Source organism: Puma concolor, chromosome B3 (genome assembly GCF_028749965.1).
Source record: "Puma concolor isolate L17-30 chromosome B3, mPumCon1.1.hap2, whole genome shotgun sequence".
Classification (NCBI taxonomy): domain Eukaryota; kingdom Metazoa; phylum Chordata; class Mammalia; order Carnivora; family Felidae; genus Puma; species Puma concolor.
The window spans coordinates 18,742,441-18,765,026 of record NC_141672.1 but is presented as its reverse complement, the minus strand read 5'-3'; the positions used below and the strand labels follow the sequence as shown (position 1 = coordinate 18,765,026).

Here is a 22,586-nt window from a genome sequence, read left to right as displayed (position 1 = left end):
AGGGTTCAGGAATTTAAAAGTGGTTGCTGAGTGGGGCGCCTGAAAGATTCAGTTGACTGAGCATCCAACTTCAGCTCAGGTCATGATCTCATGGTTTGTGAGTTCAAGCCTCACGTCGGGCTCTGTGCTGACAGCTCAGAGCTCTCAGCCTGCTTCAGATTCTGTGTCTCCCTCTCTCTCTGCCTCTCCCCTGCTCATGCTCTGTCTCTCTCTCTCTAAAAATAAATAAACATTAACAAAATTTTTTAAGTGGTTGCTGAACAAAGGCAAGATTTTAGGGTATCAGATGTGTTCTCTGCTATCTGGGCCAAAGAAAATTTGATGAAGAATACTGAAAAAATTCTGAATTTAGTGTTTCTGAGAATCTGAAGATCTAAATGGTGTTTTAGATGTGTCTACTTATTTGACTCACAATATCATTTATGTAAATTTTACATTATCATTCTCATCCTCTAAACCTGTCTTATTATTTATCTCTTGTATACTCACTAAACTGTGTAATTCATTTGTTTCTCGATTGTAAAATGCACCACCATCTGGATGAAAACAGAAAAGAAAATCACCGATTTGGAGAGCTTCAAATATATAGATGTTTAGTGTTGAATAAACTAACATTCTGGATGGTTGACTGGTTTGAATTTGCTTTTATTTGGATGTTTTGAGACCATGCAGATATACCACTCGAATCTGTAGTTAATGATAAGAAGCCAGATTTGTCTGTTAGTGACGACAATATGTAATATGATAACATGAATTAGAAACTTTCTAAGCCTGTGTCTATGTGACTTTGATAAAATGTTTCTACCTTTTCCCCTACATCAGAGTTTAATATATTCTTGTTCTTAATGATTTTTTCAAATGTTTATTTATTTTTGAGAGAGAGAGAGAGAGAGAGAGAGAGAGAGAGAGAATGAGAGAATGAGTGGGGGAGGGGCAGAGAGAGGAGGAGACACAGAACTGAAGCAGGCTCCAGGCTCTGAGCTATCAGCCCAGAGACTGATGCGGGGCTCGAACTCACCAGCAGTGAGATCACGACTGAACTGAAGTCGGACACTTAACCGACAAAACCATCCAGGTGCCCCAAGGGTTTAATATATTCTTGAAGTGAATGATAACAAAACTTACAGACTTTCAGATACTTCAAATTGCATTTCTACTTGGCTTCCCTTAAATAGAACTTCTTCTTTCTTTCTCTCTTTTCCACTGGACCTCAGTTTCACTCATTTGTAAATGCCCAGTTTTGTTGGCTGTGGTATATTATCATAGAATAAAAAAGAAAGAAAGAACCGGAGGTTCAAGTTGGCAGAATAAGGAAAGCCTCCTCAATGCCCATCACATTGAGGAGGGCACCTGTTGGGATGAGCATTGGGTGTTGTATGGAAACCAATTTAACAATAAATCTCATATTAAAAAAAAGAAAAGAAAGCCTTACTGTGTTTGTGGGAGGAGATAAGCTTAGGATCTTTCTACACCACCTTCTTGAAGTGCTGTCCCTGAATAGACAAAGTCTTGTTGGCTCTAGAGTGGAAAATTCTGCTCTGGTAGGATAGATCCAGGCTTTGATAATCAGAAATATAACTAAGTGCTTACATGTGTATTGATTTATTGAGGAAGTGACTCTGAGGATTTACTGGTCACTGAAAATAATTCACAGATAGTAACACAAAATCTGTGCCTTCACATTTTTTTCAGTGAAGTGGGTGAGACAGTGTTTTTTCATAAATAATTATAATTTAAGTGAATGTGATAACATTTTCCTTCTAGAGGTACAGAATTTGTGGCATTTCAAAAAAAAAAAAAATAAAGAAAGATGGGCAAGAGGGTTGCTACTTGGAAGGGTAGTTGTCAACCAATTTTAAAATTTAGTTTATTTTGAATACTTGATGTCTGAATCTCTGTGGCGTATAGGAAAATATTTTAATTGTATTGAGCACTGGAAATTGTATATATATTTTAACACCGAAAATTCTTAACCACTTAAATGAATTTTTAGGTTGCACCTTTATACTTTTATCTGATGAATGGAGTAAATGATCAGTTGCATTGCTGGAAAATTGTGTTTTGGGAGGACTGCCTTCCAGACAACCAACATTGGTATGTCCTAGAAATACAAGACAATTGCTTCTAGGAATTTGATGGTGGCAAAAGAAGGGGTGAAATTTCCTGGATTTGGTATTTCTATATTAGTCTCTAAATGTATTACCCTTTGAGGTATTTCTCATTACAAATAAATACTACTGTCTCACTATCATGAGTAACACTTTTTCATGCAATGGTAATACTTGAGTTTTCAAGTGCTTCCATATTTGTTATTCCAAGAAGACATGATCTCCTCTAGGAGGAGAGAAACATTTTTGTTTTTGTTTCTGCTGAAGGTCACCTTGGGCGATTGAAAAGGAAAGCATTCCTATGCATCCAGATTCATTTATTTTTTGGCTTGAATTTGTAGCAGAGAAAAAGCACCAATTCCCCACTGTTTCCTGTTCGTAGCAGGTCCAGCTGCCAGTGGGTGGTCTGTACACTTAGGAGAGTAGAGCCTCGTCATGGATAGAGAGAGAGGTTGCCCATGGTCTTCCAACTTTGGGCTCCTCAGCTGGAATTGCTCATATTTGGCACAAACTTTAAGGAGAGACTCTAGTTTGAAAAACTCTTCGCTTTAATTAATGATTGCGTCTCAATCTTACCCTAATTTCCCCTTGTTTAAAGCTACACTTACATTTACATATTGATTTTTAACATTGGTTTTATTGTGACATTGCCTTGAGATAACACTTCTATAAAGAAACGGAAATTATATTTATTTGTTGTTTCAGGTAAAGCTGAATGACTTTTGTTTGAGTTAATGGATAGTTTGGTATCTTATAGTTTATAGAACATGGAAATGAAAGGACAGTCATTGCAACTTAAAAAATAGATAAAAAATTTCAAGTCCAATCTATATAACTTAGAGGCCATAATGTTGAATTTATGTTAAATTAGCAATGTGAAAAATGTAAATGTTATACCTTTCTGCTTAGGTTACATATTTCAAATACCAACTTTCTTTCAGGAGATAAATGGATATATTCTTGTCTTTGTGCTATTTTGTTTTTAATGAAACTTCTATCTCCAGTACTATTTTATTTAGCAATTTTTTTCAGATATTTTGTGTTCCAGAAATTGTGCTATGTCTTGGGTATTCAGAGATAAATATCATGCACCTAGTAGTCACAAACCAATGGAGGAAAATAGTGCCATCTAATAGCAACGAAATGAAGGAAGTAGAATGATCTGCTTTAATTTACGTTTTATGCTGACGTCGAAATGCGAAAGGATGGCTCACTTACCGGCAGTTAATCATGTTCAGTCAACTTGTATTGGTTGGTAGCCCTTTGGTGTCTGGCTGACCATACATGAGTTATTATTATCAATGAGAGGTTGTGGGCTCCACAGTCACATGGGCTGAGTGTGAATGCCAGCTTTGCCCTTCTTAACTCTGTGACCTCAGGCAAAAGAGGAAGCCCCTAGTGCTGCATGGCTCCATTGCAACAGGAGGAGAATAATCATATCCGCCTACTGGATTGTGAGGAGTAACGAAACGATATGTAGAAATCACCTAGGACACTGCGTTAAGTATTACTACTGAACATGCATCATGGGTTTAGAACTGCAAATTCCACGTAATATCACAAGTGACAAACTTTTTAAACAAGTCCCTGGGTCATAGGCAAGTAGAATATTTTGATAAATGCAAGATAACCCATCTGAAATAGAAAATTAGATGCAAGTACCCAGCGTTCGGTGAAATTGCAGTAACCAATAGGAAAACTACCACGTTATCAATGATGAGAAAAATGAATCGAGTGTGACATAAACTTATAGGAATGTTTTTTCTACGCTTGAAATCATGGCCTTTGGTAGGTTCCTTCAGCAATCTTGTTTAATATGCACAGGGTCTTGAAAAATTTAAATGCTCTCCCCATTTTGTAGGTAAGTATACTAAGGTCTGTGCCATTTAAGTGAATTGTTCACAGTTATAAATCTAACAATATGCAGTTCTGGATTTGAAATCATGACTTTTGACTCTGAAGCCTGGCAATTAACCATTTCTTATCTCCTTCAGGGCGGTTGAGCCTCGGGCTCTCTGGCCTAAACTAGTTCACATAGCCTAAATGATAATGGGACTGGTCTACTCTCAGTATACTAGTGACCTTTGGGGATGCATTAGGTTGCAGTAACAGACTACTCCTCAAAATCTTGATGGCTTTAAGGACAAGGGAAAGAAGAACACTGTTCCCTAGAGCAATGTACTATGACAAAATGGCAAAGGGACAAGGGAATGGTTTTCTTTCATCAGTTTCTAGAGTTTGCAATGTCTCATCAATCTTTATGTGAATCTACAAAGAAAAATGTTTCCTGCATGGATCTTGAATAGAAGGGCAACATTAACATTTCTTTTGGGAAAATTTCTGCTACTGCTGGCTGCTTTCAGTACTGACGACCGCTGCCTACTGTCCCCTTCCTGTGCCTTCAGGCTTAGCCTGTATGTGGACTGAAGGTTTGTTTCCCCCCAAACTCATATGTTGAAACCCAATCTGACCACCACATTCTTTTTTTTTTAAGGAGATATCTTTTTTATTATTATGTTTATAGATATATGATATATATTATAATATATATTATAATATAATATAATATAATATAATATAATATAATATAATATATATACACATATATTTCAGAGAGAGAGATAGCAAGCTGGGGAGGGACAGAGAGAGGGAGAGAGAAATCTCAAGCAGGCTCTGCACCATCAGCTCAGAGCCCAACATGGGGCTTGAACTCATGAACTGTGAGATGATGACCTGAGCCGAAACCAAGAGTCAGAATTCCCTGACCCAATTCCTGTGAATCTACCTCTAGTCCTGCAGTGTTCTTCCCTAATTGGCCTCCTAAAGGACCTGAGAAATGACCATTGTCAGAACCCGGGAGGGGCAGATGCATGAGCACAGACGAAGCTTAGAATCTAGCAGATGGACATCCACACACAGGCACAGGTGACCCTTTATGCTGAGTATCAGAACCTGGGCTGGGAAGGGAAAAGCCAAGGTCCAGGATCTCCGGTCATCGTCTTCCCTTGGGCCTGACAATTTTTAAAGGTGGGCCTCACAGGAGAGGAAGAGAAAAAGGGGGTAGGTGAGAGGAGGGAGATGCACGAAGTACACTTGTAATTTCAGGTCCATGAAATTGCCTTTCTCTTTCTTAGGGAAAAGAGAACTGAATCCTCTGTGAAGAACTTGATAGGGTCATATCAGGGAGTTTCTGTGGCTTAATTGTGCTCTGATAGGAAGAAAGCACACGCAGGCACAGTGAACAAAGAGAGAGAAGCTGAACGTTAAGATGATTATAATTGCTACTGGGAAACCAAAACTGCTGTTGTATCTTAAAAAACAGAGCAAAACAAAACTGTCCAGTTCCATGAGCCTTTAGATGTGACTACTGAGGCAGCTGTATATTTCCATCCTCCCCAGTGTATCCTTACAATTAACGCTAATTCCCTGGGGCTCCATTCTGTTCCTTGCAAACTACAAGGGCTGAACTAGGGGAATAATTATCCCCAGCACCACTGCCACCTTCCTCATGCCTACAGAGACCCACAGCTAAGATGTTATGAGAGATCCCTCTGTTGGGGTTTGAGGTTTGCAAAATCAAAGCACTTTAGCAAACTACAAATCTGCCCCCTGTTCTCTTCAGCTGATAGGAGGCAAATGCTTTGAAAGCCTTTGACAGCTCTGCAGATGGAGAAACTGACCCCGGGGGGGGGGGGGGAGTTTCACTGGCTTCAAGCAATGGTGGAGTCCAAGGCACCTGTTTGCTCCTACTTCCTCCACACCTGGACATTCACGCTTCCTGACGGTACACGTTCAGTGAACCACCAACCTCTCCTTGGTCTATGTCAGATGTTTGGTAGAAAACACAGTTTTTGGTTGAAATCTTTCTTTTTCTGCCTTCTTCCCTGTCTTCTTTTTCTTTTACTTTTTTTTTTCCTTCTTTTTCCTTTATTTTATTTTTTCAGATGCTTTCTCAAAATGCTGAGAGGGTCAACTCATTGACTTTGCTGCACAGGCCCATCCTTCTCCTCCAGTCCTAATTTCTGACTCCTGTTGAGAGCTATTGTGTGAGGGCATTGCTCGGCTTCCATGCCTGCTGGATCCCCAGCCTTTCTTCTTAACCTGCCAACAGCACCAATTAGTACCGCATGTGGTGTGAGTTTGCACAGTGGCCGTCGTAGCCAAGTCCTTAAAGTGTGGCCAAAATGCTAATTGGCCTATAGACAAGTTCTTGGGTGTGAGTTTAGGGGAAAAAGTTTGAGGACGGCAGCATAAATACAAGTCCTTTTATTCTCTGTAGCTCCTGGCATGCTTGACGCCTTTAAAGTGAAGTGTGCAACAGGACCTGGAGAGCTCTCCAAGAGGAAATATGAAGAAATACCGAAATGGAATAAAATTAGAAGAGTAAATCTCTTAAAACTTAGCTGGTGAGCTTTAAAGAAAGACAAGATGCGGGGCACCTGGGCAGCTCAGTCGGTTGAGCGACCGACTTCGGCTCAGGTCACGATCTCGCGGTTTGTGGGTTCGAGCCCCACGTCGGGCTCTGGGCTGACAGCTCGGAGCCTGGAGCCTGCTTCGCATTCTATGTCTCCCTCTCTCTCTGCCCCTCCCATGATCATGCTCTGTCTCTCTCTGTCTCTCAATGATAAATAAGTAGAAAGAAAGAAAGGCATATGCCTGCAGTTTTGAGCCTGTAACTGCTTATCATCACAACAGAAATCACGCAACTCTGTCCATCCAACAGCAAAGCGAGGACCACTTGCCCTCCCAACCCCTTGAATCTTTTGCCAGTTACAAGAAATTTGTGTCAAGAACATTTGTGTGACCCTGTGCATCTAGTTCCAATTTCCCAGAGTGCCGCTTCTCTAGGAATGTGCTCTATCATCCCAAATTGTCGCAAAGCGTCTTGAGTTTACGGCCACATATTCTTTTGCTGTAGTTCTATCTTCATGCAGAGCTCAGGTCTGGGTCTGAAGTCCCTGGAGAGTGAACAAGGACCCTTGACAGGTCTCCTTCTTCATCTCTGCCCTAATGTGAGAAAATTAAATAAATTTGGGGGAGAGTAATGACATAATAAGTGGCCACTATTACATGCTACAGACTCTCTCAGGCACTTCATTATATAATTGATTTAATGATCAAATGATCCCTACAATGGAATTATTGTTTCTCCCACTATAAAGATAAAGAAAGTTCAATGAGGGAAGGAAATTTGTTCTAATTCATACAGCTACGAAGAGGTAAATCTCGTATGCAAACCTGGTTCTGTCTCCTTCACTAAATGATACTGTCACATAAAACATGAGTGATCATAGAGATTACCATTTATAAAACACTACGAAGTACCAGGAATAATGTTAAGTGCTTTACACACATTTTCACTAAGCCTTACTGTAAAACCAAGGGTATTACCTGCAAGGTAGGGACAGGCAAGTTAAATGAACTGCCCAAGGCCACACAGCTGAAATTTGCAAAAAGGAAGTAAAACATCTTTGCTCCTTTCATTGCACTAAACCTTCTACACCATTAAGAAGTCCCAGGTGCCTGGGTGTCTCAGTCGTTTGAGTGTCCAACACTCAATTTCGGCTCAGGTCATGATCCCAGGGTTGTGGGATCGAGCCCCACATTGGGATCGAATTCGCCTGTGTAGAATTCTCTTTCTCTCCCTTTGCCCCTTTTCCCCAGTCTGTCTCTGCCCCTCTCCCCCGCCTCACCATATAAAAAAAATTTATATTTAAGAGGCCCCAGTTGTCTGTGTGATACAATGGTCATTGGGTCTTCTTGACCTCTCAAGAGGAACGAGCAATATGGTTTTCCCTGGCACTGGGGAGTCAAATCCAAAGTCATCCTATCAATAGGCTATCTGAAAGTCACCAGTTCTGTGTGCTCACTCATAAACTCAGTTCTAACTTTCTCCTTGTGGGAGATCTGCCAATACCCCCTTCACGAACCCTGATAGGATGTCTCTTAAGCAGAATGCACTCAGCCCTTGAACATCGGTTTCCACAGTGCTCTGATATCCTGTTTCCCCAGGTTTCTCATTTGTATGAAATTGCTGTGCTAAATGGTGCCTCCAGGAGAGACTATCCCCATGCCCCTTTTCTACTTAGTGGAAGATTATGCCCATTAAATAACCATATATGGGCTCAACTTGTTACATCCCCTGTATCACTCAATGAGACATATTTGTAGTTGTGCTGGCCAACTGGCATTTTGGCCAAAACAGATTTATTTCTCTGTATTTCTTCTACTCACTACACAAACCAGTTGCCCAGGTCATAGTTTGGGCTTGAACGAGGAAAGAAAAATCTTGCTGACCAGATCAACTAATTTTCCTAAGGTATCAAGTTTTCATCCCAAGATTAAAAATAATCATTCCTGATTCAGCTGGGTTTAGTCAGTGACCTGGGCTCTGTCTATATCCTATTACCAACGCCAAGCGGCACAAACCACAGCCTGTCTCAGTATTTGCATAGAAAACAACCCCAACCAAAGATTACGCAGTTTGGTTCGGGAAGAGCAATCCATTCCATTTACAAACATCTGTTGAAAAGGTCAGACACAGGCTGGCCAGTCCTTGGACTCTGATCTGGAGTCTACTTTGATTGTAAGTACTGCGTCCAAGGGAAATCAAAATTCAAAGCAAACCCAACTTCAGGCAGAAATCTCTGACAGTTAAGTCAAATTCTGTCCAAACTAAGATTTCACAGTCTTTTTCCAAAGGTGTTGGGCCAGAGAGACCAGTGAGATAATTTATTACTTTTATTCAATACATAGACGAACAGTAGAAAGTGTTTGGGGGTGGGGGGGCACATGTGTGCATGTGTGTATTTCAGAGACAGACAGACAGAAACATTACTGTTAGTTCTTCTTAAATTCAGGATTTTGTTTCCTTTTCAGTAAGTCCATAAAGAAATTATTTTCAGGTAACCAATGCCCTGCTAGCAAAATATGGATCATTTGATTTAATTTTTTTTTCATGGAAAGCTATGTTACTATCCAAGGTAATTTAAAATAAAGTCCCCCATAATAATGTTCAGTTTAAGCAATGAAGACAACAGAAACTATCAGTTTCCATTTCAGAGTATTGGACTGAAACATTCTTCCAACTTGGGGTCAGTGAACACATACTGTTATAATTCCTACAAGCCTGTGCCCCAAAGAGCTCATTTCCCTGATCTGATCTGACCAGCGATGTATCTGTCAGGGAAATTCATTACCAGTCCCCCAGCAATGCCAAATGAAGTGAACCTCTCTGCAGGGCACAGAGCACATGTACAAGAATCAGAACCTACTACTATTTATTGGCTTCTACGAGAAGTTTCCTTTTAGGATCCGCAAATATGGCTTTAATTTAGTGGGGTTTGAGGTGGTGGGGAGGGATGAGGGGAAAGGAGGAGGGAAAGGTTCAGAATATTCTTTCTTATGTAAACGGAACAGCATGTTTCCATCCCAATTCTACTAACAGCAGAAAAATACCACTGTAGCAATCTTTCTTACTCGTATCATATTCCGGTCTGTGCATCTGGGCTTCAATGTGATGAGGGCTGCATCCAGAGTGGGCCTTGGGAAAGGCGCCTCAGGTTGGCTGGGAAAGAGCATCTACCATCTACCTCTTTATTTTTACCATCGTCATTGTTGTGCTAATTACAATCTGTGGCAACTGCCTGGTCAGTCAAAGTGAAGAGATAGGATCTGTTTCAGGCTATGCTTGGGTTTGCATGGGTGCTTGTCAGGATGGTGTGAAGTCTTCTGCCTTAATCAGAATTTTAGCACATGGAGCATTTGTTGGGTTTGTATCCAAACGGTGATTTGAAGTTCAATGTGCTACAAGAGTGTGGTAGATTAAAACTAGTTGCAAACTCTTTGAGGGATGGCGTCTAATTCTACTCCCCTTGGATTGGCCTACATGACTTATTCCACTAATAGGGTGTAAAGGAAGTGGCAGTTGGATATTCCGTTTAGGGTGTATGAAGTGTGGGCCATTTGGTCTCTTGAAATGTTCCCAGGTCTCTTGAAATGCTCCCCCTGTTAGCCCTGAGCTGCCATACAAGAAGTTTACAAATCCCCACCCCAAACCAAGACACCATCAACTTGTTGGCTTACAGGTCAACATTCTCAACTGAGTCTAGCATCTGGGTCATTCAGAGATGGGTCTATTAAGGTGGGGGCTCTGAAGATGCCAGAGATGGTGTGTACCCCCTGGACCAGTCTATCTACCTCCTGAAAATCATGCAGGTGACACTTGGAGCAAGAACAGTTTTCCAAGTACCTGTCAACTGGAGACCTATGAGAACTAGTAATAAATTATTGTTTTCAGCTTTTAATTTGGGGTAATGCTTGTTAAGTAGAAAGGAACAACTGAACTAAGCTTGATTCAAAAATAGAAGCACACTACTTTATATGCTAGAATGGTGGTCTAGTTTTTATCGTTTTTTGTGTGCATGTTTTTATCCTTTACATCTCAGATCAATTGTCATTCCCTCTTAAAGTCTGTCTCTAGCCTTGCTCAGGACAGATTAGATTCTCCTTCTCCTTACTGAGTCCCCCTTTCTCAAATTCAGTTCTCTGAGGAGAGGTAATTTTTAAATTGATTGACCATTTATTCTTCACGTAGGAAACACTTGCTGCACACCTAGCGAGTATGAGTCATTTTGTTCCCTACTGGAAAAATTGGGGAGTCTCTCATTGTTCTCTTTTGCACTTCTTGAACCTAGCACACCTGTGGGTGCAGCTTGGTACCTATCAGTTTTTCCTAAATTCAAACTGTGGACATCCTCTTTTCATTTATCCTCTTTTGTCTTTGATAGATCTGAATCGCTGCTTATTATTGTGTGGTAGAGATCATGAACATGGATAGCAGCAAATAAAACCAAGTTCAAATCCTGACTTGACCAAAGACAAGGCATGTAACTGAAGGGAAACTTGGCTTGTGCTTCTTTCATGATAAAAGTTACTTGATGAAGCCAGAGGCCTTGGGGTTAAACCACATTCTCACCACATGTCCGCCCATCTTCAGTTTCACCAGTAGTAAAGTGGGAGCCATATTATGTGACTTCTGCATAGTTATGAACACTAACTACATTAATATGTACAAAGTGGCTTAAAAGAGTGCCCTTTACATAGTAAGCACTGGAGAAATATTTGTTAAACAAAATTATTTAAAGATGTATTGCTTAGAATAGCATCTAGTATAGGATGATAATGATTAGAATCATTTTTTCTCATATCATAGTCTCTTATTTTTTTTTCCATCTTGAGCCTGTTGGCTCAACCTAAGTAAGTTATTAATGTATATATGATTTTGAAAATAATTTGGTTTCCATACTATAGGGAAAATGTATGTAAACCCAGTTCTTTGTTAATCAAAGCACATACCTGTTAATCCAGGATTGGCTCATGTGAGAAGGCTCTCAAATAGGTAAGAGTCCAATGATTTCGATTCTCTCTCTCTCTTATTTTTTAAATCACTTCATTTATTGTTGGCTTGCAAATCTAATACTTTCGAATGGCAATGAAGTGATACTTGGTTAAATTTTAACCAATGCATTTACTCTGTAATTTCTTCCTTGAGTATTATTTCAATTACTTGCATATATTTTTTAATTTTTTTTTACAAATGTTTTATTTATTTATTTTTGGGAGACAGAGAGAGAGAGAGAGAGAGAGAGAGAGAGAGAGAGAGAGAGAGAATGTATTCATGGGCCAGTGGGAGAGGGACAGAGAGAGAGAGAGGGAGAGAAAGAATCCGAAGCAGGCTCCAAGCTCTGAGCCATTGGTGCAAGCCCAACATAGGGCTCAAGCTCACAAACCATGAGATTAGGACCTGAGCCAAAGTTGGATGCTTAACCGACTGAGCCACCCAGGTGCCCCAATCACTTTTTATTTGAATCACTGTATAGAGGAGAGAGTCAGGGGGAAGGGAAAAAACAAGGAAGATAGGAAAACAGAAAAGGCAGACATGTTATAGGTTATATGATTCAACATCATTGGCTCCAAATAATTTCTATTTCACATGAATCTTTGTACTAAAGTCACAGAAGTTTAGTGATATTAACCTGATAATCTTTAACCTGAATAAATATAGGAGTAGGAAGGTCTGATTTTTACAATTACTTATGGGTAGTAGATACCCTTAGAACTTTCCATTACACTGGCAAATTATAGTCATTGTGTATAGCTATATAAGTATGGATATATACACAAATGTATACATTTATTTCTTTGCATATAACACTTACATTAAGTGTTTTATTTAAGTCAATCATGTCCCAGTAAAATCCAGCAGTCCATAGATGGGGAAACATAAGGGTTTTCAAAAAACTGTGTGTGTATCTAATTTCTAGTGGGACATCAACTAGTGATTGCCTTAAAAAAACAGGAAACAGAGACTAAATAATTACAAAGGCATGAAATTAAATAAAGCAACTAGTGAACATTATGTAAAACAAATCTTAGAAGGGATGGGGATGCATATAATGAGTGAGGAGTTAGGAACTCTTCCTCTGCTTCTACTCTGTAAATTCCTTCCCAACTGTTGCTTCTCTCCTACAGAACCTCCCACCCTGTTCTCTAACTGTCCATAATCTTGACTTTTCTGATGAGACTCTGGCTTCCTCAAGATATGAATCTCTACGTGACTGTCATTGGTTTCAACTACATTGTGCTGACATGATTTGTTTGCCTGACTGCCTTCTCCACTTGTCTATGATCTTCTGGAGGGCTTCAAGTGCATCTGTCTTCTCCCCGGCTTATCTTAGGTCTAGCATGTGTCACAGAATGTCAAGTGGAGGGGCGCCTGGGTGGCGCAGTCGGTTAAGCGTCCGACTTCAGCCAGGTCGCGATCTCGCGGTCCGTGAGTTCGAGCCCCGCGTCAGGCTCTGGGCTGATGGCTCAGAGCCTGGAGCCTGTTTCCGATTCTGTGTCTTCCTCTCTCTCTGCCCCTCCCCCGTTCATGCTCTGTCTCTCTCTGTCCCAAAAATAAATAAACGTTGAAAAAAAAAAAAAAAAAAAAAAAAAAAAAAGAATGTCAAGTGGAACTTGCCTTCATATCTCAATTTACCTAATAACCCCAAGCTTCAGAAAACAGGTGACCAGAAATCCTGTGCTATAATGATAGCTGCTACCTACATCTCTGTAAGATTTAGTAACAGTTGGGCAATTGGTCCTCTGACTACCGATACACTTACCCACCTCCATTATGTATAAGAAAAGGCTAGACATTTTAAAAAAGTATTTTTTTTCTTTTTTTAATGAAAACACATAGGAGAAGAAAGGGCTGTGGTACTTCTGTCATCTAAAGTTGAAGGAAACAACCAGATATTTCTCCCCCCACTTCTCCTGCCCCCACCACGCAAAATAAGGAGAACACCAGAAGCACCACCCATGAGCACTTGAGATTTTTTTTTCAAAATGGTGCATAACCTCTCATACCCATGTAGACTCTGGCTGAAATATAGGCTGGTCCCATACTGTTACAGCAGCAGGCAAAACATGGGAGCGTTCTCAGAATCTGACATTTACCTATGAAAAGGCTTGTGCTTCCTTTTTGCCTGAAAAAGCTAGAAGGAAGGAGGGTATCTGAACCTGGAAAGCTGGATGTGAGGATAGATCTGCAACAGGGACAACAATTTTTTCTGTTTGTAAAAGCAAGAAGAGCTCTTCACTGGTGACCAAGGATACTTTTTGGCCCAGTGGGCCAAAAAGATTTTAGCAGGAAGATGCTCTGGGTGCATTGTCTGGGTCAGGATATGAGGGAGTCACACAACATCAACCATAGTCCATTACTTTGTCAGGAAAAAGTGGAATCCAGTCATTGGAAGGGAAGTAGAGTAGGCAGTGCCTGGGAAAAATGTGCCACATGAAATCTATGATCAAGGGTTAGTATTTTTACAGCTGTCATGGCAGAGGGTACCAATCACCCAAGGCTTTGTGCTCAAGACTTTACTCTTTTGCTTGTAATTCTACTCCTAGTCTAGAAGAGCCGTGGCATTGGAAGACGAAGTCACAAGGGTGGGGGAAAGGCAATGGAAAAATTTGGTAGTACTAGACATTTTATTCAAAAACATCTAGTTTTAAGTGCATATTTTGATGATTTTTTGAAAAATGCATACATCTGTGTACCCATTACAAAATCAAAATATAGACCATGGTAATCATCTTGAGAAGTTCCCTGGTGCCCTTGACAGGCTTTTGCTTGCTAGTCTCCACTCCTGGCCCTAGGCAACCACTGGTTTACTTTCTGTTGCTATAGATTAGTTTTTTTTTTTTTTTTATTCAAAATTCAAATAAATAGGATGACAGAGTGTGTGCTTTTGTGTTTTGTTTCATTCAGGTTCTTTTTTGAGATTTATGAACACTGTTGATGTATCAGTAGTTTCTTCCCTTTTTAATTCTAGAATTCAGTGGAATTCTAATGTTGGGATAGGCCACAATTTGTTCATTCACCCGTTGATGCACGTCTGGGTCATTTCCAGTTTGGGGCTATATTGAATGAAACTGTTATGTACAGTGGAAACTTTGTGTAAACTTTAAGTTTTTATTTTCCTGGGTAAATACCTAAGATTTTCTGAGTTGTATGGTATGTATATGCATTTAAATTATAGGAAAATGTAAGACTATTTTCCAAGTTGTATCAGTTTACAATCTCACCAGCAAATGTATAAGAGTTCTATTTGTGCCACATCCTTATCAAATCTTGATATTGTAGGTGTTTTTAACAATACCTAAAAAGGGTTAGTATCCAAAATATACAAAGAATTTATACAACTCAATACCCCCAAAACAAGTAATCCAATTAAAAATGAGCAGAAAGCATGAACAAACATTTCTCCAAAGAAGACATACAGATGGCCAACATATACATGAAAAGATGCTCAACGTAATTCATTAGAGAAATGCAAATCAGAAATACAGTGAGATAGCACCTCATACCTGTCAGAATGGCTAAAATCAAAAAGCACAAGAAAAGAAACAACAACTGTAGGCTAGGATGTGGACAAAAAAGAACTCTCATGCACTGTTGGTAGAAATGCAAAATGATGCAGCCACTGTGGAAAATGGTATGAAGTTTCCTCAAAATGTTAAAAATAGAACTCACTACCCTATGATCCAATAATCACACTACTTGGTATTTACCAAAAAAAAAAAAAAAAAAAAAAAAAAAAAAAAAAAAAAAATATATATATATATATATTGACAGATGAATGGATAAAGAACAAGTGATGTGTGTGTGTGTGTGTGTGTATTTATTTATATGATGGGATATTATTCAACCATGAAAAAGAATGAAATTTTGCCATTTGTAATGACATGGATGGAGCTAGGGAGTATAATGCTAAGTGAAATAAGTCAGTCAGAGAAAGACAAACATCATGTGATTTCAGTGATATGTGGAATTTAAGAAACAACACAAATGAGCAAAAGGAAAAAGGAGAGAGAGGGAGGACCAGAAAGTTAGACAGACAGACAAACCAAGAAACAGACTCTTAACTATAGAAAACAAGCTGATTGGTTACCAGAGGGAATGTGGGAGGGGGACGGGTGAAATAGGTGATGGAGATTAAGGAGTGCTCTTGTCGGATGAATACTGCGTGATATATGGAAGTGTTGGATCACGATATTGTACACCTGAAACTTATATGACGCTGTATGTTAACCACATTGAAAGTAAAAAAAAAATACAACAACATTACCTAAGTTATGACTAGTGGTATTTCATTGTTGGTTTACTGTTGACTATGAATTTTGAATTTCTTTATGTGTTTATTGCCATGAATGCATTTTCTTTTGGCAAATGTTCAAAGCTTGTGCCTTGTATTACCTTAATATTGAGTTATGTGAAGTTCGTATATATACTCAATACAAATCCTTTGTAAGACAAATGTTAACAAATATTTTTTTCCCCAATCCTATTGAAAGACTATCTTTTCCTCATCTGGGCACCTCTGACAAATATGAACTAACTATATACAAATGGGTGTATTTCTGAACTATCTATGTATACATTTATCCTTATACAGATACCATAAGGTACTGGATCCTGTAAGATTATATGAGTTTTATAATCAGGTACTCTCAGTTCTACAGTTTTGCTCTACTTTATCAAAATTATTTGACTATGCCTTGTCTTCTGCACTTTCGTATACATTTTAAACCACGTTCCTAATTTCTACAAAAAAAATCTGCTGGCATTCTGTTCAGATTATGTTGAGTGTGTTAAAACAATTCGTGGAGAATCGACACCTACTGACTCTTCCAACCCATTGGCAGAGAATGGTTCTTTGTGTAACTGTATTCTTTTAAAAATCTCAGTTGTGGGGCACCTGGGTGGCTCAGTCAGTTGAACGTCCGAACTCTTAATTTCAGCTCAGGTCATGATCCCGGTGTCATGGGATCGAGCCCTGCAACAGGCTCTATGTGAAATGTGGAGACTGCTTGAGATGCTCTCTCTCCCTCTGCCCCTCTGCTCTGCTCATGCCCTTGGTCTCTCTAAAATAAAATAGAAGATTAAAAAAGAAGTTTCTCTCTCTGATGTTTTATAGTTTTATTCTCTATCACTTACACATATCTTATTAAATTTTACCCTAATGATTTCATATTTTTGAAGCTATTGTAAATGGTAATAATTTGTAAGGATGGATTTCTAATATTTATTTGCTGGTAAATAGGAATACAATTGAAATTTGTATATTGACCACATGTCCTGACTAGTTCTAGTTATTTTTGGAGATTCTTTAGAATTTTCTGCATAGACCATCAAGTCTTCAGTCTATAGAAACAGTATTACTCCATATTTTGTAATCTCTAGTTTCCTTTTTTTTTTCTTAACTCATTTCACTAGCGGGACCTCTACCTGAATAAAAGTGGTAAGAATACTTGTTTCCCATTTACAATATTACTTGTAAGTCTTATATAGATTTCCTTTAAAGGTTGAGGGACTCTCTCTTTATTCCTAATTGTTGAGAGTTATTATCATAAATTGGTATCGAGTTTTGTCAAGTGTTTCTTTTCTCTCCATTGATTAATCACAGTGGATTTTATTTTGCATCAGCTAATGTGTATTAAATTGATTTTTTAATATAAAATAATCCTTGCATTCCTGGGATAAATCCCATTTGTGCATGGTATAAGATTCTTTTTATATAAAATTGGATTTAATCAGCTAATATTTTGTTAAGAATTTTGTTTATGAAGGATATTAATTTCTAGTTTTCTTTTCTTGAATTATCTTTATGGTTCCATATCAGTGTAATACTGCCATTATAAAATGAGTTAGGAAATGATAACTCTTTATATGATGAAAGAGGTGGTGTAGGAATGACAATTTTTTCTGCCTTATATGTTTGAGATAAATGACAAGAGATGTTATCCAGGACTACAGCTTATTGATATAGCTGCCAAGTTCCAGAAAAATCTCAGGGAAGTGTCCAGGCATGGTTAGTGTGGCTACGGGATGGGGTGGTGGAGAGGTTGGCATTTCTCTGACCAGGTGGGAGGCAGGGAAACAGCAACTTCACCATAAGCCTTGTCCTCAGGCAGTGCCTGCATGGAGTCCAGGGGTTCAAAGTGCTCACTCCCTTATAGACTGGATGATTCAAGCCTGAAAGAAAACTTGTCTTGATCTCCCTGGGCACATGAGACCCTGGAAATCTATAGAAGAAGTACAAAAAATTCTAGGGAGTTAAGAATAAGACAGACTCTATGCCCCTTGAAGACCCTCATCAAGCCATATTCATTGCAGGGATGAAAGACAAGATAGTCCAGTCCACCTTAGTACCTGATATGGGACACTACATTCATGCTGAGCCTAGTCAGGGGACACAACATTTATGATGTGTTGGGCAATCCATTGGAGATATGGAAGAAACTGACAAATCCTGGAATGGGTACAGGCTGTGTGACAGACCTGAGACAGAGAGGGAACTCAGAAGCCAAAAGGCTATCCCAATTGGTCTTCCAGGGCCCAGGAAAAGCAACCCACAGGTGAATGTGGTTTGACCTTGTGCTGCTGAGGCCCCACCTGAGAAGACAGACTTATAATTTGACATTGGGTTGTGCAGCCTGTGGAAAGCCTTAATACCTCAACAACAGCTCAGACCTGTCCCTCCCGCCCCCACCATCCCTGATGCCCCGCCTGCTCCAGCAGAGGTCTCAAGATACCATCCTATTCAGGATGAGTGCCTCTCATGCCCCAGGTATAGGATGCAGGCCAAGATACCTCCAGGTGGAGGCTGTTGAAGGCGATTGGAGGCCCATGTTGTGCTCACTATTCACTGGTCTCCCAGAAATAAATGAAGGTGATAGCTCCGGTGGATACTGAAGCTGCATGTACTCTAATACATGATAGCTGTCAGAAGTTTTGGGGGCCCCTCAACATATTTGATAATTATGAAAGGCAAATGTTATGGTCGGGAAGATCCGTTTGATATTGCAAATTAGGCACTCTCCTCTGCCTATGAGAATACTAAGTTACCCCTCCAACACCAGAGAATATATTGGGCACGGAAATCCTACAAGGTCAAACTCTGCAAACTTCTATCAATGAATTCCACCTCTGGGTTAGAGTAATCGAACCAGTCCTGAAAGGGGACACCAAATGGGCACAGGTAAGTTTCCCACCCTTGCAAACAGTGGTGCCCGGGAGACGTAAGAAAGTAGGAAACACCATCCAAGAACTGCACCAAATGGGTATTATATACCCTTCCCAGAGTGCTTTCAATAGACTGATATGGCCAGTAAAAAAATAACAACATTTGTGTTTTAAACAATGCAATGAGGCAACTTCCAAATGAGTCTGGGACCATCCACTACAATTCTTAACAAATGAAGGATTAGCAAACTGATTATATCGGCCTTCTCCCTCTGAGTGAGGGTTCTAAACATGCCTCGGATTGTGTGGACACTATATCTGGCCTAACTCAAGCTTTCCCCTGTCATCATGCAATCAGGCTGCCCCCAGCAGGGAATTAGAGAATCCCAGTACCATGTACAGATACCCTCACTGAATAGACACTTATCAGAGGTCACATATCAAAGGTCATGAGGGGCAAAACTGTGCAACGGAACATGGTATTGAATAGAGGTTCCATCAGCCCTAAAGCAGCAGATTAAATTATGAATAGGTAAACCCACTTTGGCCAGGTAGACTAAGGTACTATCCCAGGTTTTAATACCTTTGAAGGATCAACAGTAGACTCTGTTTCTCCTTATATCAGACTGGACACCTCTGTCCAAACACCCAACCCCTTAAAGGTATGGAGTCACAGGAGACAGTCATCGTCCTGCCTTTCAGCATAGGTCACGTGCTGTGGTGCTGAGCACACAAGTCCCATCATACCTGGGAAAGGAGCCCTCTATTGGAATTTGTAATGGGATGCTCCACAAAAGTAGGTAAGTAACTTTGCACCTCTGAGTAAAGGAAAACTACTCAATCTCCATGAGGATCCCTCTGTCCTGCTGTAAGCAGGACCTGTTCAAAGGCATTAAATGTGGAATGGAGCATGTACCATTGGAAGAGGGGAGACGATGAGGGACCTGGTCTGCACATCCAGCCCCCAGGCCGTCTCCTCACATCCGACAGTGCTGCCATCCCCAGCGAACATGTGTGGTACGCATGACGAGGTCAAACTCCTAAAGTTACGGCCACATTAACATCTAAAGATCAGACCACGAGTGCAATTCTTATAAAAGGAGGAGACCTTACTGTACGAGTTCCTACTAAATACCTGTCTTTTCGATCTTGAAGTTCTGCTGCTCCTGTGGTGTCCAATCATGCGATGGGTTCTTGATAGAAATACCTTTCTGCAGGGGGTCCCCTCTCATGCCTGACAGACCAATCCAGATGTTGGCAGATGCCCCTCTCTCGCTTGTCAGGGTTGCCATGGTGGGCGTCAAGCATTTGCTTTAGGGCGTCAAGGCCCTAAAGCAGTCTAGTAAGGAAGAAGAAGCTAGGATTAGAACTCGTAATTTATCTGATATTACCTATAGTGATCCAGAAACCTGGCCCCTGGCACACACTGGCCATGGGTATCTTTTACTGTCAACCAAACTACACAGGCTGTCCATCAAACTGCTGATAAGAAGTGCCCTAAAAATACCACCAGTAGAGCCATGGTGGCTATGCTCAGATTTGGAATGTGGTTCACCGTGGGTTATGGACATTGGAGCATCTGGGCACCCCTATGTTGGGAACAGAAAAATCACTTTCAACAGAATCAACCCACTTGTACCAAGGATACAGAATGGATATCACCCAAGCATGAAGTCATTCTGTCATAGTAAAGGATAACAGCTGGTTTGGCACTGACTGGGTGGCCCCCAAATGGCATAAATCTTTGCCCACGGGTGGTTGGGCCCTGGGTTTTCGCTGATGTAGAGAATTTGCCCTATAGTAACAACAATTTCCAGCCTCCCTCTCCCCAAGGCCAGATGGGCACATTCTGTTTCCACTGGTAGGATCATTTGGCTGCCCTCTCTGTCCCCTCTGTTGGCCTGGAGGACATTAGAGCATGAAGAGAAGCCCTTACTAAACTCACCCAACTGGCCTTAAATGATAGCCAGCAGAACCTGTCTGTACTGAACAGCTTTTCTCCTTAGAGAACAGAATGGCCTTGAACATTATTACTGCATTGGAAGGAGGCACCCGTGTCTTTGGTTAAATTTTTATTTTGATGTGTATTTATTTTTGAGGTGGGTGGCTGGGGAGCAGAGAAGGGCAGAGAGAGAGAGAGGGAGACACAGAATCTGAAGCAGGGTCCAGGCTCCAAGCTGTCAGCCCAGAGCCTGATGTGGGAATCGAACCCTCGAACCACGAGATAATGGCCTGAGCTGAAGCAGGACACTTAACCGACCGAGCCACCCGGGCGCCTCAGCACCCATGTCTTTTTATCCCCAGTGCTGTACGTTCATACCTGATGAGTCTGCTAATATATCCACTTTATTAAATCACATGAATACGCATGGGAATACCCTGAGTTACCCCCACCTCAGCATAGGGGACTTAAATCAGTGGTTTGGATCATGGAGCTCTTGGTAGAAAAAAAAATGTTACCTCTTCTAAAAATCGTTACCTTGATCTGTGGTTTCTCTTGCACGTGCCTCTATCGCTGCTGTGGTACCGGCCTCCAGGGCAGCAGCCACATAGTGGCCCCCGGAGCTGGCGAGGCTCCTTGCGGACTGCTCAGGGCACAGCGCAGAAGAGGGGCCTTGTGAGGTCCTGAGAGCCGGTCACGAGGGCAGAAATGTTACAGGAGGTCAGCCGGAGGTCGTGACCGCCAGTTGGTCCCGGGGCTGGGGTGGGCGGGGGGTTCCACCCAGAGAATCAGAAGCTCCTTCCCTCCCTCCCACCCCTCTCCCCACACCCTCCCGGAAGGAAAGCTCGGCCCATAGTTCCCATGGTGGGAGCCGTTTCCAAGGATGCAGTCTGGAGAAAGCAGTGTTTGCTGAGACCGTGGGGACCATCTACGTGGTGGCAAAACCCAGGTTAGGCTTTTATAGGAACTTCTAAGATTCCGTTGGGCGGGTGTGGAAATCTGCTCGGCCTGTAGGCACGAAGACAAGCCTCCTAAGTTCCCTTGCTGAAGGAACCTGCCAGCTAGCAATCTGGAGCGGCCCACCTCCTTCTTCCTTGTCTCCTTGCCCTTCCAGAATTGGGGCTAACTTCAGATTTCACGGGGGAATCTCTGAGTTGGCAAACCAACAGCGAAGCCTTTTGCATATGATTTTCATTTATTTGGTAGACATAAAGGAAGTTCTGTATTCCATTATTTTACTCGTTTTGGCAATTGGGATCTTTTAAGGGGTTTGTCCGTGTAAACTACCAATTTGAAGTTAACGGCCTACTACTGTTGGTAATATTCTTTCTTATCCTTTCAGTGTTTGATGTCTGGTAAATTTGCCCCTTTCCTTCTGGATGGCTGTGGGTTGTTTCTTGATCTGTCTAGCTGAAGCTTTCTCATTTTTGATTTTCGGTTTTTGATTTCATGACTTTTGTCTATTGCTTTTTTCAGGTTTCTGTTTCATCAGTTTATGCTCTTATCCTCATCACTTTTTTTTTTTAATACTTTGGATTTAATAATTGTATTTTTTTTAAAGGCGGAAGCTTTTGTCATTGGTTTTATGTGTTGCTTCTTTTCTGGTGTGAATGTTTAAAGGTAATGATCGCGTCATTCTTTCATCACGGATTTAGTTACAGTCCATAGTTTTGATGTGCTGTGCTTTTCATTTTACAGGTTTTAAAATATTCTCTGATTTTGCATATGATTTCTTTAAATGTTTATTTATTTTTGAGAGAGACGGCAATTGGGGGAGGGACGGAGAGAGGGGGACAGGATCCCAAACAGGCTCTGTGCTCACAGCTGCGAGCCTGACGTGGCGACTGAATTCAGGAAAAGTGAGATGGTGACCTGAGCTGAAGTCGGTGGCTCAACCGACTGAGCCACCCAGGTGCCCCTAGCTTGTGATATTTTTAAACTCATGTTTATGTATTGGACATATACC

At 40.8% G+C, this 22,586-nt stretch overlaps 1 long non-coding RNA gene across 1 annotated transcript; it reads right to left on the bottom strand.

Moving 5' to 3' along the window:
- Positions 1-471: 471 nt before the first annotated feature.
- LOC147579790 (uncharacterized) lies at positions 472-20,013 on the bottom strand. Its single transcript, XR_015251812.1, has 3 exons — positions 19,814-20,013; positions 614-687; positions 472-536 (listed from the first exon to the last, which is right to left on the bottom strand). It is a non-coding gene; the product is annotated as an uncharacterized LOC147579790 (long non-coding RNA).
- Positions 20,014-22,586: the final 2,573 nt, after the last annotated feature.